Below are 18,080 nucleotides of genomic sequence, written 5' to 3' on the forward strand. Positions count from 1 at the left end.
CTACTTGCAAGAGATGATGAACATTTTTTTAAATATTTGTTGATTGATTCTACATCCTTTTCTGAGAAGTGTCTGTTCAGGTCCTTGGCTAATTTGTTGGTTGGATTATTGGGTTTTTTTGGTGCTTAGTATTTTGAGTTCTTTATATAATAGATATTAGTTCTCTATCTGGTGTGTGAGGGGTAAAAATCTACTCCCAGGGTGTAGGCTCTCTGTTCACCTCAGATTTTTTTCTGATAAGAAACTTTTTAATTTGAATCCATCCCATTTGTTGATTCTTGGTTTCAATTCTTTTGCTATAGGCATTTTATTAAGGAAGTTGGGGCGGCCTAGCCCCATGTGATGAAGATTATGGCCCACTTTTTTGTTTATTAGATGCAGAGTCTCTGGTTTAAATTGTAGGTCCGTGATCTACTTTGAGTTGAGTTTTGTGCATTGTGAGAGATAGGGTTTTGATTTCAGTTTTTTGAAAATGGATTTCCAGTTTTCGCAGCACCATTTGTTGAAGAGGCTATCTTTTCTCCAATGCATGTTCTTGGCACCTTTGTCTAATATAAGATAATTGTAATTTTGTGAGTTTGTGTACGTGTCCTCTATTCTGTACCATTGGTCTACTGGCCTGTTATAGTTCCAATACCATGCTGTTTTTGTTACTATTGCTCTGTAGTATAGTTTAAGGTCTGGTATAGTCATACCACCTGCTTTGCTCTTCCTGCTTATAATTGCTTTAACTATTCTGGGCTTCTTATTTTTTCAGATGAATTTCATGATTGCTTTTTCTATTTCTATGAGAAATGTCATTGGGATTTTGTTCATAATTGCATTGAATCCGTATAGTGCTTTTGGTTGTATGGTCGTTTTGATAATATTTATTCTGCCTATGCAAGAGTAAGGTAGATCTTTCCATCTTCTAAGGTCTTCTTTGAAATCTTTCTTTAGGGTTCTGTAGCTTTCCTTGTATACATCTTTAACTTCTTTTGTTAAGTTCATTCCCAAGTATCTTATGTTTTCTTTTTTTGAAGTTACTGTAAATGGGGTAGTTTTTCTTATTTTCTTCTTGAGCCTTTGTCACTGATATACAGAAATGCCTTTTTTAAATGTGTGTTAATTTTATATCCTGCTGCTTTGTTGAATTCATTTTTAGTTCTAGAAGTTTTCTGGTGGTGCTTTTGGGGTCTTCTAGGTATAGAATCGTATTGTCAGCAAATAGTGCTAATTTAAGTTCTTTTTCTGTAGTTATTCCTTTAACTTGTTTCATCTGTCTAATTGCTCTGGCAAGTGTTTCAATAAATATGTTGAATAGAAATGGTGAGAGAGAGCACCCCTGTCTTGTTCCAATTTCTAGAGGGAATGCCTTTAGTTTTTCTCCCTTTAGAATGATGTTGGCCTTAGGCCTAATGTAGAGAGCCAGTATGATGTTGAGGTATTTTCCTGTTATCTCAAGTTTTTCTAATTTTTTGAACGTGAAAGGGGGCTGTATTTTGTCAAGTGTCTTTTCTATGTCTCTTGAGATGATCACATGATTCTTATTTTTAAGTCTATTGATGTGATGAATTACCTTTATTGATTTCTATATATTGAACAAACCCTATATTCCTGGACAAACCCCACTTGATCTTCGTGCATGCCCTTTTTAATATGTTTTTGTGTTTAATTTTGCAAAATTTTATTCAGAATTTTTGCATCTATGTTCATTCGAGATATTGGCCTGAAGTTTCTTTCTTTCATTTGTCCCTGCCTTGTTTGGGGATCAGGGTGATATTGGCCTCATTGAATGAGTTTGGAAGTGCTGCTTCTTTCGGTATTTTCTGAAATAAATTGAAGAATATTAGTATTTTGAATTTCTTCTTTAAAGGTCTTGTTTAACTCGGCATTGTATCCTTCTGGGCCTGGGCTTTTCTTGGTTGATAAGCTTCTGATTGCTCTTGTATTTCATCATTGAATATTGGTCTGTTTAAATTGTGTATGTCTTCCTGGTTCAATCTGGGCACATCAAATGACTTAAGAAATTTGTTGATGCCTTCAATGTCTTCTATTTTATTGGGGTATACATTTTCAAGATAATTTCTAAATATCCTCTTTATTTCTGAGGTGTCTGTTGGGATACTGCCTTTTTTATTATGTATGCTGGTAATTTGAATTTTCTCTCTCCTTCTCTTCATTAGCCTAGCTAGGGGTCTGTCAGAGAAACAACTTTTTGTCAAGGTTTAATTGTTTCTTTTAATTCAACTTCAGTTCTGATTTTAATTATTTCTTGCCTTCTACTGCTTGTGCTGTTGATTTTTTCTTCTAGGGCTTTGAGATGAAGTATGAGATTAATGATTGCCTTTTTCTTCTTTTAAGGAATGAACTCCATGCAACGAAGTTTCCTCCTAGTACTGCTTTCATGGTGTCCAAGAGATTTTGATATGTTGTGTCTATGTTCTTGTTTACCTCTAAGAATTTTTTAATCTCCTCCTTGAAGTCTTCTGTGACCCATTGTTCATTCTATTGTACCAAATTGATTCATTGGTTGAACTGCTTATAGAACTTGAAATATTTCAAGTATGTCTTTTCACGAGGTGGAAGTGTCACTTTACCTGTCTCCAAATATTAATATTTTATGAATATTTTACACATAGGGAATGTTTCATGGATGATACTTGAAACTAATTGTATTGGGGATCTCAATCTATCTCACGGATAGAAAGCAGAGAGAATAGGAACAAAACTGTTTTCAAAAGCTATTTAACCAGTCTTTTTTCTCCCTTGTACACAATCACCTTATGAGAATATCTTTGAGAATTCTGATTTGCATCTGGAATGTCTGCCAAATTTCACATTCACTGATGACAGAAAAGTTAGGAGTTGGGCTTTTATTCAGTGCTTGGGTTATGGTATATATCTTTCACATCACTCTGATGTGGTATATATATACTGTATTTGGACTCATGTATTTTCCTCTGAATTAGATAATGGAAAGTATCTAATTACATAATTAAAGTCACTCTCCCACATGACAGTCAGTTCTACAAGCTCTTAATTCAAATTAAAAACTGAATAGTGGTTTGGTCCATGTTCTATTTATCTAACAATTTTTATTTCAGGAGCCATTGACATTCGGGGATGTCGCTATTGATTTCTCTGAGAAGGAATGGGAATGCCTGGATCCTGCCCAGCAGAATTTATATAGAGAAGTGATGTTGGAGAACTACAGCAACCTAGTCTTTGTGGGTGAGCATAACTTTCCTTCAAAATTCCTAATTATCATTATTTAATTTTCTTCCCTTGAAGTATATCTTTTGGGGACTTCTCCACAAGAATGTATTGCAGATTTATGCTTTTAATAAAGAAGATGGGGTAGTTCTTGGTGCTGACAAGAAAATGTTAATGATGTTTATTTTCACCATTAATATTTTCTTTTGGTGGCAAGATATATATCTTTCACTTGAAATATGGTTGACTTAGAGGAATGCAGTGATGTCAAATCCTGTGGCCCGCATTTGGCAGAGGACATAGTTGAGGTAGGGGAGAAAGCCTACAATCAAAATTGTTCATTGAGACATTATCCAGCAGAAAATATCTTTGAGAAGCTTTGAATTTTTTCACTTGTTATCAGAAAAACCTGTCCTGTGTTTTGTGCTTTGAAATTATGTAGTATCCTGCTTTTTCTCTATACATTCAAATTAACAACAAAACATTTCCCTTGCCTTGTGAGTGTCAATATTATGTGACAGCTCTTCCATAATTTTAAAAATATTTTTAGTTGTTAATGAATTTCCTATTTATCCATATATGGTGCTAAGAATTGAACCCAGGGTCTCACACATGCTAGGCAAGCTCTCTAACACTACTCTACAACTCCAGCCCTTCTTCCATTATTTGCAGGAAAGTTTAGCACATTTCTGGAGACCTCTAGGTCCACCCACTGTAGTACATTACTATCATAAATCAGTTTCTCTAATCTTATTTGTACATTTTTTCACTAAAATTTCCTTATCAGTGTTTTTTCTGATGTGTGTAATGGATTTTCTGTGAAATTATCTCCCTTGGAATGAATGTCGAGTTGGACAAAGACTGCTGTATCGAGAGATTGTGTAAGTTTTATTTGAGTTAGAGGATTTGTAAAATAATACATTGGTAGATATTTACAAATTGCTAGTTATTTTTTTATTTTTTGAATTGTATACAGTAGGTTCCCTGTTAAGGACTGGGTTTCCTCATATCAGTTAATTGCTTCACAAACTAAGATATGTATGATTCATGTTTGTATTGCCAATAATATTATATGTTATTTTGCTTGTATAAATATTAAGCCTCTTTTGTCCATGACTTTTGTATTTTATCTTGATTGGCTTTTGATTCTGCCCATGTACGTAGAAATTGAAGTTTTCTATGCACAAGTGTAATCGGGATTGATGGCAGTGATACTCTTATGCTGAACTACACCCCAAGCTCCTTTTACCTTATATTTGGAGAGAGATTCTCACTAAGTTATTGAGGATGTCTTGAATTTGCAATTCACTTGCCTCAGACTTCCTAGTAGCTGAGATTACATGCATGCTCATCATTTGTATATGGATGAGCTTGTTCTTATTTATAGGATAAAGACCACATTATTTTAAACGTAGCTTTGAGAAATGTTGCAATTCTCTTTATCTTTTAATTTTCATTGTAATCAAAACCACAAAATACAACTTACTGTCCCCAAAATTTTAAATATACATTTCAGTAACATTAATTCAAATTTTTATGCAATAGATCTCTAAAAAGTTTACATCTCAAAAAAAATAAAGAATGCCTAGAAAGCAAAGGCTCATTTCTGTCATCTCATCACAAAATATTCTCTTTTGTTCAGAAAGCTACTTCTTTAGTTTACAGATGTTTTCACGTTCTAGTATTCTGCAGTATTCTTTCTGTGACATATCAGTTAACCTAGTATACATACATTTTTAAAATATATAATTAGAATAAATTCTTTGACTTCAAAGTTCTATAGTTTCTATATTCCAATATGGCTCATCATTCTTTACAAGGGATATTTGGTTTGTGTCCCCCATGATGGCTCTGTTGAATAACAATCTAACAACACTAGTGTGTAATGTTTATAATTTGCTATTGATGTGAGGGCTTATTGCCACACTCACTAAGAACTTCGTTGACCTGACTTCATGTTTGCATTTACAATTGAATGCTGTAACTTTTAATATATATTTTTTAGCAGGCAAATAGTCTTATTTGTATTTTGGGGGATATTTATACAATTTAAAGGATAGATTTCTCTGCAAAATTTTTTTTTTTTTAACAATAGGAGGTTAACGAAAACTACATGGAGCCTCAAGTTAACTTTAAATAGTATAAACATCTTTAAATTTAATATTTTAATTTTGAACAACAGCTTGCCAAAGAGTGTTCAATCAACTGACACATATTTAGGGATTTTTGAAAATCTCTACCACTTTTGACTTCAAATATTTATTTCATGTTGTTTACAAAATAACTATCACTTAAATTTTTATTAACCTTTGTTTTAATATATAAAATTGATCTAACCAGCATAATATCCCACTTGTGATTAAGAACAGGGATTCTATAAGTCTATAGTACTTTCAAAATATTTTCAAAGACTTATGCTTTGCAATTACCATTTTGCTTCACTGTATTTTCCTTTTCAGTAAGTGGGGATTGATGTCTCTTAGCATGACAGTGATTCTTTGTTTTCATTCAACCCTCTCAGTGTTTTCTTTGTGTGTTTGGGAAGTATGAAGTACGTAGGGAATGTATTTACTCTTAATTCAGAATCTAGGAATAGGGTCCTTTTCTCTCTTTTGCCTCTTTTCAAAGTTATTTTTAATTTAAAACGTCTTCTATATCCTATAACTGTCTTAAACTATGTTATGTGTACTATAATTTAGACAACGCAGGTTTTGTTCAATTACTTTTGTATGTGTTATTATTATATCCCTTTGCTTTCAGTATGTGTGTGTTCTTAGATTTAGAGTATCCTGTAGACTATCTATAATTGCAATATTTAGAGTTAATTCAGATATCCAAGTTTTGTTTTGATCAGAATTTTGTAATCTTGCATTTGCCAACAAAAAACTCTAAAAATGAAGAATCTCCTACTCATACTTTGTATGAGTATCAACTTGACTTTACTTTATTAAAAAACTGAATATATTTATGTGCCCTTTTAAAATCATATTTTTGTTACAGTTATATATGCCTATTAACAGTATTGTTGTTATGTTTTTTTCTGTCAAATTCTATTGCAAAATTACATGTTTGGAGACCCATCATTACAATAAAATAAAATTATTTTTGCCAAGAAATGTTTAAAATTTTATATGACTAATGATGGTGTGTACTTACATTTTATTATGAAGGATTACCTTTAGTACTTTTTGGAGAACAGATCCAGTGTTGATGAATAGGGTGTGTATTTTTATATGTTTAAAGTTTTCATTTTCCTTCTCTTTTGAAAGGTAGTAGCTGTGAAAATAATGTCTTGGATGATAATTTTGTGCTTTCATCCCTTGAATATAGATAGACTCGAATTCCTTCCTGTGTTGTGAAGATTGGACTAAGGATTTCACAATTATATAGTTACACATTTCTAGGTGACCCTTCTTTTTCTCTTGGATGCTCTCAGTATCCTGAGTTTTTAAACATGGATTACAACCTACTTTAATCTTTACAACTTGGAGAAAACTGAGCTGCTTAGATGTTTCATTTTTCCTATTTTCTGAGATGTGTTTATTTGTACTGGAAAGAGAACTTAAGGGTGATTTAGCACTTTGCATTTTTTACTTCATCTGGCCTTCAAATTTTGATGCTCTAGCTCAACCTCTTATGTTGCTATGTACAACCACCCCTCACTCTTTCAGACCTTTTCTAAAGAAAGTCTTTCAACATACATTTTCTGCTTATTACTATTAACAATTCTTGACTAATTTTTATTCTGTTTTTTGTGTGTTGGTTTAGTTCAGTAAACTTCTTTTAAATGATAATTGACTATTTCCTTTGAGTGATTCATAACTTTGCTTAAAGTTTATTTAGCCATTTTTTTTCTGTTGGTAAGTAAAACCCCTTTTTGAACAGTCCCCAAATATTCACATGTTTCATATTTTTATATTTTAATGAAACAGAAGAAAGTTGGTAGATTTTTAAAATATATTCTGAAGCAGGAAAATCTTTGTGTAACACAATGCATTTTTCTCTACTATATTACTCTCCATAAAAATGTACTCATCTTGGATACCGTGAACATAAAAATGATTAGGAAAATTTACATAGTAATTTTCTGTGTGTATTTTTATTTGATTTATATATTACTACAGTAATGATAGACTTGGATTTAATAATCCACACCCTTGCTGATGTTATTTTTTGCTGTAATTTCTTAGGTCTGCAAAATAAACTCAGCCCAGTTCAGTAAGCAAACATGTTTGTTATTTTTATTTATTACACCCATGACTTCTCATCATCATAGACAAATTTTACCAGAGCAGGGATTAAATGAGAGAGAGGAAAGATATGGAAAGTGTGACTTTGGCTATATACAACCAAGAAAACAATGGGAAAATCTAGGTGAGAGTAAAGTTCAAAAATTGTATTATAATAGACAAAATCAATCAGTAGTCCCTATTTATGATAAAAAAATTAATGGTCAAAAGACACCAGAGAAAATTAATATCTGAAAAAAATTCAATGTATTCCAATTATTTTGAGGAGTTCTATATGTCTTTAAGAATAAATCCACAGCCAGTTTTGAACTGAAAGGCAATGTGGACAATTTAAAATCTAGTCCATGCATCAGTTTTAAACTTGGCCAATTATAAAAGTAGCACTAATTTAAAATTCCAATCAACATTTACCAAGAAAAGATATTTTTAAAAGTGATTATTTGTGAGATTCTTTATAAAATATCCATTTTTCTGAAACAAAAGATTAATTTCTGCTTGTGCCCAAATGGACAATATTAAGAATTGTAGAAAAGTTTCTACTTACCCACTGTTGCTTAATGACAATTCTGATACAGATTTCTGGAAAGTGCTCTATATAGATAATGCTATAAGTAACACAATAAGCCATGTCTCTACCCTGAGTAATGACCAGTATATTTTTCTTGGTGATAAAATTTATGAATATAGAGAAATCTTAATCCATTTCTAAAGGAAATTTACCAAGATGACCATGTAGGAAAGCCTTGCTTCAGTGATCAAAAAGTAGTATTCATTAAAATATTCATAGCCAAGACAAAACCTGCAAGTGTAAGATATGTGAAAGGGCTCTTAACCACAGTGCAGAGCTTGCTTAATACAAGAAAATTTATAGAGAAAGACAGCCCCATATGTATAGAAGATATTCAGCAGGCAAATGCTTTGATATATTTCTTTAAACACAGCAGATACTATGACAGTGGTAAATTCAACAAATTTAAAGAATGTGAAAAAACTTTTAGTGAAAAGTTATAACTTGTTAAGTAACAGAGGATTTATACTGAAGGGGAGACCTGTAAATGTAAAAAGTGTGTGAAAGCCTTAAAATGTTTTTCACCCTTACTGAACACCAAAAAATTTATTCTGCAGAGAAGACCTACCAATGTGAAGAATGCAATGCACTCAAGAACATTACTCAACATCACAGTGTTCGTACAGGAGATATGCCATGCAAATGCAAAGAATGTTACAAAACTTCTAATAGAAGCTCCAATCTTATTTGTCACCAGTAGACACACCCTGGAGAAATGCCCTACATATGTAAACAATTTTGCAAAGGTTACAGTCAAAAACCAAGCCTCAAAAATTACCAGAGCATTCATACGGGAGATAAGCCCTACATTTGTAAAGTGTGTGACAAAAGTTTTAATACAAACTCACAGCTTAATCAACACAACAGGATTCATACTGGAGAGACGCCCTACAAATGTAAATTATGTGGCAAGAGTTTCAGTCAAAAATCATCAGTTACTCAGCACCAGCGAATCCACACTGGAGAGAAGCCCTACAAATGTAAAGTGTGTGGCAAGAGTTTTACTACAAACTCACAGCTTAATCAACACAACAGGATTCATACTGGAAAGAAGCCCTACAATTGTAATGTGTGTGGCAAGAGTTTTAGTCAAATATCATCACTTACTCGGCACCAGCGAATCCACACTGGAGGGTGGAAAAAAGAATCATTGAAATGTAGAAAATGCATAATTGCTTTTGACATTTGCTGAAATTTTTCTTACCATCTTTAGCTGATATTGCAGAAATAAGAAAATACAAGTATAGAATTGTGCATCCCGAAAAGAATATAATTTTTGTATAAATCAACAATTACTAAAGAGTCTCATTTTTCACAACTGGAGAAATAATAATACTCAGAGTTGATTATTTCAGAAGTCTCTTAAGATTTATATGAAATTTAAAATTTAAATTTTTAAGAGTCTCTTAAACTTAGGGGCACTTAATCAGTAAACCACATCCTCAGATTTTTTTTCTTTTATATTTAGAGACAGGTTTTGCTAAGTTGTATAGGTCCTCACTAAGTTATAGAACCTGACTTTGAACTTGCAAAGCTTCTCACATCTCTAGGGTCACGGCATGGTCCACCATGCCCGTTTTACATTGCATTTTTACTTATATTTCATTACAGATGCAATTTGATACTAAATAAAGTGTGGATTTTTTAATGTAAACCTTGTCATGCATTTAATGATGTTATTAGGTCACACATCTCCCACGAATCACTTTGCTAATGGATTGATGCAATAGTAAAACATACTATTGTGTAAATAATGCTATAACGTCTCCATTAATTATTTTATATGTTTAATCAAGTATTATTTGGAGAATATTATTTATGTAAATTATATACTCTCTTGTATGTAATTTTGGGAAAATTAAGAAAGTTATAGGAAGGACCTAGGGATACTAAAATAATGCCCAGATATCCCTAGTTTTCATCATGAGGTTAACATTTCACCTTATAGACTAGCAGTACTCCCTAAGGGATCTACAGCTCTGGAGAGTTATACAAGCTCCCAATCAGGGAGAGGAGAAAGACCAAAGAGACTAGGAGCCAAGGTGCGTATTCAGGAAATAAAGGAGGGTTGCTGAAGGGGGAAAGAGTCTTAATGTTTCCTGGGGAATCCACATGGTCCATAGGCCCATCCTGACTCTTGGACTGAAAAAACCATGCAGTTCCTCATGAATTCTATGACTTTCATTACTGATGTGACTATACTCATATCTAGTGTAGGAAAAACATCATAATTTGCGACCACTTCTTTAGTTTTACATACCCAGTAAAAAAGTGTGACTAGAAACATGTAAAATGATGACTGTAAAAAGAAAAAGATATACTATAGGAGCATTTATGCCCCCACATTTTACATCTCATTATATATTTTCATTTTGTAGACCCTTTGGTTCTACTAAATAATTTACAATATGTTTGTTATACTTATTGGATTATACGATAGATAGCATGTGTCATGGTCTCCCAGAACCTTCTGCAACCCAGTAATTATAAGATACTATAAAGTAACCCTGTCTCTCCTCAGATCTTATAGCTCCAAGAGCCCATGACACCACAGAGAGAGAAACACAATTTTGATTGAAATAAACCTTAGACTCTCATCTACAAGTCCTGTTCAAAAAGTAAAAACACAATATTCTCTGCATATGTGAGCCTTTTTTGGGTCAACACAACACCACTCACCAACATTTTATTTAACTTATTTGGGAAAATAAATATTGAAATATAATGATAAGTTCTAGGAGAACAATATTCACACCATTCTTTATTCCAAAGGGTAAATATCTAGGTTTCATGCTTATCTCCACATTATTTTATGCAGAAAACTGGCTTCGTTTTACATATGAGAGTTTAAACTATTTATAAGGCCAGGAGGGAAGATTCAGTCCTAGAGGTCTAAAGAAAATACTAAAGATCTTCCCTTTTCATGATTGAAAGATGTCTGCAATCCTTGATGAAACAGATAAAGAATGCTGATTTCTCAATGAATCTGGCTTTGTGGCTCACTTATTGGAATCTCAATTTATTTAATCATTTCAAGCCTATCACTCCTTCCTCTAGGATCTGACCTGTTCTTGGGAGGACGTAGTGTTTTTCACGGGATCACTAGGTCATTCAAGATGTTAGAATGAAGTTTTCTTTGTTCTAACTTGTATTTATTTGGCCTCACTTTCAATACAAGTTAGAACAAGAGTTCAGACTCTCACCTGTGGAGAGGATGCTCTGCCCAGCACTTCCCAGTCAGGACCCTGAAAAGCTCTTTGGAACTCCCCAATACATAGGTTAAGTGTTGGGGTTTTCCTAGTCTGGCAATACAGTTGCCTGTGTCTTTCACTTTTGCTTTCTCTCTTGCTTTCATAGTATTACTCAAGGAAACACTGTCTTGTGTGATGAGAGTGTCTTCCTATCTATTGGATCTGACCTGCCAAGTTGAGCAGCTGCCCACATACTGAATGTCACAAACACATGCATGTGTTATCTAATCAGTAACTAGTGTGTCTTTCAACTGTATGATTTTTTATTTCATGGGAGAGAAAATTGAGAATGCTTTCTTTGAGTGCCCACAGTACTATTAATAGTATTTATAACACTGCTGTGTAATGTTTCCTCTCTGCTCAACTTGTAAGTATTGTTCTTGTGCTGCTTTGTAAAACAAATAGAAAAAAGTTGTAAACCAAAAATTTTGTAATTATAGCTAGTTGCACAGACTGACTTGGGCAACTCTATTTACCATTGTTGTTTTGTATGGGCTCAAAGTACTCTTTTATACTTTTATTTAACCTTAATGACATTACCATTCACTGAAGAGTTTTTAACTGACAAAACTTCTTGGTATACAAATGTTCCCTTGTCATTTTTAAAATTTATTACTCTTTTCAGGTATACATGATAGTAGAGCAAATTTTGACATATTATACATGGAGTAAAACTCATTTTAGTTAGCATTTCATTTTTGAGGTGTACATGGTGTGGACCTTCCCTGGTGGTGTATTTATATATAAACATTGAAAAGTTGTGTCTGATTCATTCTATTGTCATTTGTATTCCTATTTCTCTATTCTTCCCTTCAATCCAACTTTGTCTAATCCACTGAATTTCTATTCTCTCTCCTGCTTTTGTTGAGTGCTTTAGCATCTATGTATATTATGTATTATATGTAATGTCTGTTTCATTCTACTATCATTTCTATCTCCATATTCCCTCTCCTCCCTGCAATCCTCTCTACTTAATCTTAATAACTACTCTTTCCCACCCCCATTGTGAATTAGCATACACTTTTTAGAGGGACATTTGCCTTTGTGTTTGTGTGTGTGGGGGTGGTTGGGGCTTATTTTACTTAGCATGATATTCTTCAACTCTATCCTTTTACCACAATATGGCATAGTTTCATTCATCTTTAAAGCTAAGTAAGATTCCATTGGTGGGGGAAATTTTATATATATATCTCACATTTTATTTATCCATTCATCTGTTGAAGGAAAAATAGGTTGATTCTATTGTTTATCTATTGTAAATTGTGCTGCTATAAACATTGGTGCAGCTGTTTCCCTGTAGTATGCTGTTTTTAATTCCTTTAGGTATAGTTTGAAGAGAGGGATAGCTGGGTCAAATGATCTTTCCATTCTGGTTTTTCAAGGCATCTCCATACTGCTTTCCATGGTGGTTGCACCAATTTGGAGTCAATCTCATGAGCAATGTGTGAGTGTTCCTTTTTCCCCACAACCTCACCAACATTTATTGTTGCCTGTATTATTAATGATTCCCATTCTGACTGAAATGAGATAAAATCTTTAAGTAATTTTGATTTATATTTTCCTAATTGCTAGATACGTGGAATGTTTTTTCATATATTTGTTGATGGCTTATATTTCTTCTGTGAAGTTGTCTGTTCAGTTAGTGAGTCAACTTGTTAATTGGTTTTTGTTGATGTTTGTGTTAATTTTGAGTTCTTTTTTTATTGGTGTAAATTTTGAGTTCTTTATATTCCCTAGACATTAGTGCTTTTTTCTGAATTATGTGTAGTAAAGATTTGTATAAAATCTGTAGATTCTTTCCTCAATTATTGTTTCTTTTGCTGAGAAGCAGCTTTTTAGTTTGAATCTATCCTCTTTATTTATTCTTGATTTTTAATATTTGTGCTATAGGGGTCTTGTTATGGAAGTCAGATTGTGGACCAAGATTCACCTCAGATTTTTAAATGGTATCCCAAGTTAATGAATGTTTCACTTTTATTGTTTCTCTTACTATCTTGCCTTATAGATCTACATGTTCTAAAGAATCATGAAATGAGCTAGCTTCACATACATGATTTTCTGATGACTATTATTTTTTAATATGTAGCTGCAGATGGTTTAAAATATATGTCTACTAATTCAGACTTTAACTAACGCAAATACATGCCTTCTGTAGAAAATATTCCATCAGTAGATCAACATCAAATCTATAATATATAAAAATATATATAAAATCTTTGATTCAAATGCATGCACATCCAACCCAGAGCTTGGCCCATAACACTTATTCTCTACTAGTTCTACACTTTAGAACTCCATAAAAGTTGTTATAAATCAAAAGCCTGAGACTCACTCCCAAGACATTCTCTTTTGGAGGGGTACGATGAATAAGATTGAACTCAGGGGCATTCAACCCCTGAGCCACTTCCCTATACTTATTTTATGTAGAGACAGGATCTCACTCATCTGCTTAGTAAATTTTTTTCACTGAGGCTGTCTCTGAACCCATGATCCTCCTTCCTCAGCCTTCCAAGCTGCTGAGATTAGAGGCAAATACCACCATGCCCAGCTCCCCAGAGAGCCATCTTGAACTAGTTGGAACCCACTTGTTCAGTATGTTTTGGCCTAATCCTCACAATTAGCGATGAAATTATTTGCCTCTCTATGAAAAATCAGGGCTACAAAGAGATTGGACTCCACAACATCTAATTACACAGCATGTCCACATTACAACAAAGGTGTGGTATGCAATTCTCCACCCCTCCAAAGAGATCTTTTTGGCTCAACAAAGTTGGGAGTACTTGCTAACTCTCTGCCATGGCTCATTCAGAAGCCTCCCAGGAGGTGAGTGTATATGAGGGACAGTATTCCAGGTGGCACCTTGGTGATTAATGGGCTATGCCAGGGAGTAAGGCAGAGCCCAATTCACCAAAGGCACACAAGTTTCATGTGACTGGTCCAGGATGGGGGCTGCATGAGGTGATACATTTCCTCCACCCTTGATGTGTCTTTCCTAACTGTTCATATGCTGAAATACTTTTTCAATGACTTGCACCCTTTTCCTGTTTTATGTTTTCCTCTCATGTGGCTCTGGAGGTCTCATGCTTTGGCAATTATTGTGACTTTCTTCGTCAGTTTTCCAACCTCCCTCTTCCCATCCATGTGGAATTTCTGTCTGTAGATATTAGTTTTCATTTTATATATTTTCATTTAGTCCAAGTTTGCAATTACCTCTAGAAAAAACAAATGTCTCATTCATTATCATGCTTGTACTAACCCTTCCCATGTCGATAATGGCAGTTTTCAAGAACTATCTTCTGATTTCTACAACTGGAACATAAATGAGTCTGCTTGAAATGACTGTCCTTTCTTTTGACTCCAGATAATGGGGATTCTTTTTATTATAGCACTTTAATGCCTTTATGTATATTTATATAAAGTACCCAGGATACTGAGCCTGCTTTTTACATGGTTTTCTCTCAGAGAAGGTGAAGTTGATCATGTAGGTTTCTTAGAGTGGACTCCAGCTTGGACTCTGCCTCGGCTCTGACTAGCCTCCATCTGCCTGTGATTTCTACAATATGTGACCTATAGGTCTTCCTCTTCTTTTTTTTTATTTTAACATTTCACTTAGAGCTTGAGCCATAGAACTGTTACTTTGGAAAAGACGACTTACCAAACCATCACTAACCACAAGAAGGTGTGCTCCATGTGCAGACTAGGAAAGAAGGGCCCATCACATACTTCAGGCTTCAGGGAAGTTATGGGGGTGCCAGGAATCCCTCATATTAAAGTAGAGGCATTATAAGTTGTGGGACAGGTTTGGACTAATTTGATTTTAGGACCAGAATTAGAGTAATTTAAGTTTCCTTATCAACATGAGAAAATGATCTCAATCAAGATCCTTTTCCAGATGTGTCCAGGAAACTTTAAGGATTTGAAGCCCAGATCTCTTGGATTGCTGTTATCCATCAGAGAAGACAATAAAATTAAGAGAGATGACATGTCCCACTGGGGAAGCCAAAGTTCTGTGTTCTCCAGTGGGAACTTCTTGCCTTTCTACAGACATTCAAATTACAAATCTGCAGAGACAGAACTTTAACACATCCTTTCCATAAAACTTACAAGTGTTTGTGCTCTGCTCAGCTTATTCAGTTGACAAAGTACCTCTGTGTCCTCAGATGCAGAGTTAGTGTGGATTATAAAAAGGGCATGTGAGGAGGGAATTCAATCTACTAGTGAGTTTACCCAGTAGCTTCTTCGCTTCTTCAAAGAAGCAAACATCTTTCGAAGACAATATCCTCATTGCACCATACTGAACATGGTCCTCTGAGCTCATTAAGACTGTTGGAGCCCAGAGGACCATGTTCTGTATGGTGTAATGAGGATATTGTCTTCTAAAGATGTTTGCTTCTTTGAGATCCTGCTAAAATGAGTCAATTTTTCTTATAGGGAATGTCAGTTTTACTTCTTCAATTTTCAATTTAATAACTTCATGGGACATAACTTACATATGGTATGTCATGTAGAGATTTTAAACACTACTAAGTTGTATACTTATTACCAGGGAATTAATAAGTTTTAATATTTTGATTGATAATCTTTCTTTGGTCATCTTCATAACTCATAGAACAATTTTGGTTTGAATAATTGTACATTTTGAAATCTTTAGATGGAAATGAGGTTCTATGTTCAAGACCCCATTTTATAGAATGGAATCTCACATGGTTAAGAATTTTCAGTTGGTAAGTGTCAAACAAGGGACTGTGATCAGAAAGAAGTACATTAAATATTTTAGAAAATCAAATAAATATGTTAAGTTCCAATTTATGGTGCCAAATTATAGGCTTAGGAATATAATTCACAAGAATTTGGAAGGATATTTTTATGTATTAGTCCATGCTGTTTTAATCCCTAAAACCCTTTTGTAATATCTAATAATGGAAATGTGTAAATTCAATTTTGCTTAGAGGAACATTCAGGACACTTGAAACCCATCCTGCCCTGGTCACTTTTAGATTTTTTTTCAAAAATTTAATTTTATGTCATTATCATGCACAGATAAATGTGACCCCAAGACCCAGACAACAAGATAAAGCAGGAAAGCTGAAAGCTGAACTTGACTCTTCCATCGCAGTATCAGTCAGGGGAAAAAGACTCTCCTGCAGGATCGTGTGGATTTCTCAGTAATGAGAGCTTGGGGTCTGCAGAGTAGTGCATGGGCTCTCTCATCCTTGAGGAGGTCCACAGAACAGGGTAGAGGAGAGTGTGGCTGTGGGGTCTCTAATCAAGTTCTCCAGAGACCAATCAAGAAGCAGCCCTGATTTTATTGTGCAGTTACCATGTATATGTACTCAGGCTGTGCCTAAGCAAAATATAGACAGCCACCAATGCAATGTCTGCTAACTGTCCTTGCAGTGAACAATGAATTAGTGGGACTAAAACACATGGCCTCATGCCCAGAGTTGTGCTGATGGGGTAAGCAGTTTGCCACTCACACGCCTAGCATGGGGAGAGCCCTGCCACGCAGAGGCTCTTAACCTATGCCCTGTATGCAGTACTCCATGCACTTGTCCCCACAGAGAAGGACCTCTGGGGCTTCTTCTTTCTTGACTTTAAAGAACAATTTCTCTTCTAATGGCTTTTCTCAGGAGAAATTTAAAATAATAATAATATAAATGTCATAGCTGTAAGTGTGAACCCTGAGCTGTATTTTAATACCCTGACAATTTATAAAAGCAACCCATGGTTCTCATATCTACTTCTCACAAAGAGCTGCCATTCATTCAGTCAAGTCTTGCCCAGGGTTTGCTTGTTGTGTTACTGGAGGGTGTGTTTTGCAGCAGAGGGGCTGGGTGATGGTGTCGCCCTCACTGAGGTGTCAGTCACTTCTCCCTGGTGCTCTTCATAGATTCGAAGCACACAAAGAGCCACATGTAAAAGGTTTCTGCCGAGGCTGACATCAGTCCCAAGCCCACTTGCTTGAAGCAAGACCAGTCTCAATTCTCCATCTCCCTTTTGTCTGTTAGTGAATACCAAGAGGACATGGGGAGTGTTTCCATTAGTGATGAAGCTGAGCTGTGAGATGAGGACAACCCCAAGCTGTAAGTCTGCGTATGTGTTGTTAGGGGTGACAGATCCTATTTCCTCTCCCGTTATGAACAGGATGGTGCTCACACTGCATAGGGAAGAAGAGATGTTTCTTCCTCTCACTTTCACTGAGGAATGTGCCCACACAGAGAGTCCAAATAACCCTGACTTGCAGTGGGGTGTCCTTCTCCTGTAATTCTCTCTACTTCTGTCCTGACCACCAGCTCGTGTTCACTGCCTGAGCAGTCCTCACTAGATGGTGGCAACACAGATGATGGTGCATGGATCACACAGCCTCCCCTGACTTTAGTGAGAGTACCATATCTAACATGACTCCTTCCTGGATCCAGATACTAGAGGGAGTCTTTACTATCACCTCTAAGAAACAAAACTTGTGATTTTTTTTTGAAAATTTCTTTTTCATGTGCGATCTGTTTTTTCTCATATCCTCCCTTGGCCTTTCCTTCTTCTTACCATATGTGAATTCTTCCAATGTAACCTATTTCAGAAATCTGTGTTAGATTCCCTGTACTTTGCATGTCCTTCCACACAGAATGCCCACTCCAAGAAGCAGCTTGATTTCTCCAAGGCATAAAGGACATGAGTGCCCAGTATGATAGGGCACCTGTGGACCAAGCTAGAAGTATCACTATTTAGACCCTTGTTTGAGGGGAGTTTCTCAGATTACGTCCTTGATGTCTGAGAGCATGTGTTATATCTCATGATCTCCTGGACTATGTTGTGCCA

Source organism: Ictidomys tridecemlineatus, chromosome 16, assembly GCF_052094955.1.
Source record: "Ictidomys tridecemlineatus isolate mIctTri1 chromosome 16, mIctTri1.hap1, whole genome shotgun sequence".
Classification (NCBI taxonomy): Eukaryota; Metazoa; Chordata; class Mammalia; order Rodentia; family Sciuridae; genus Ictidomys; species Ictidomys tridecemlineatus.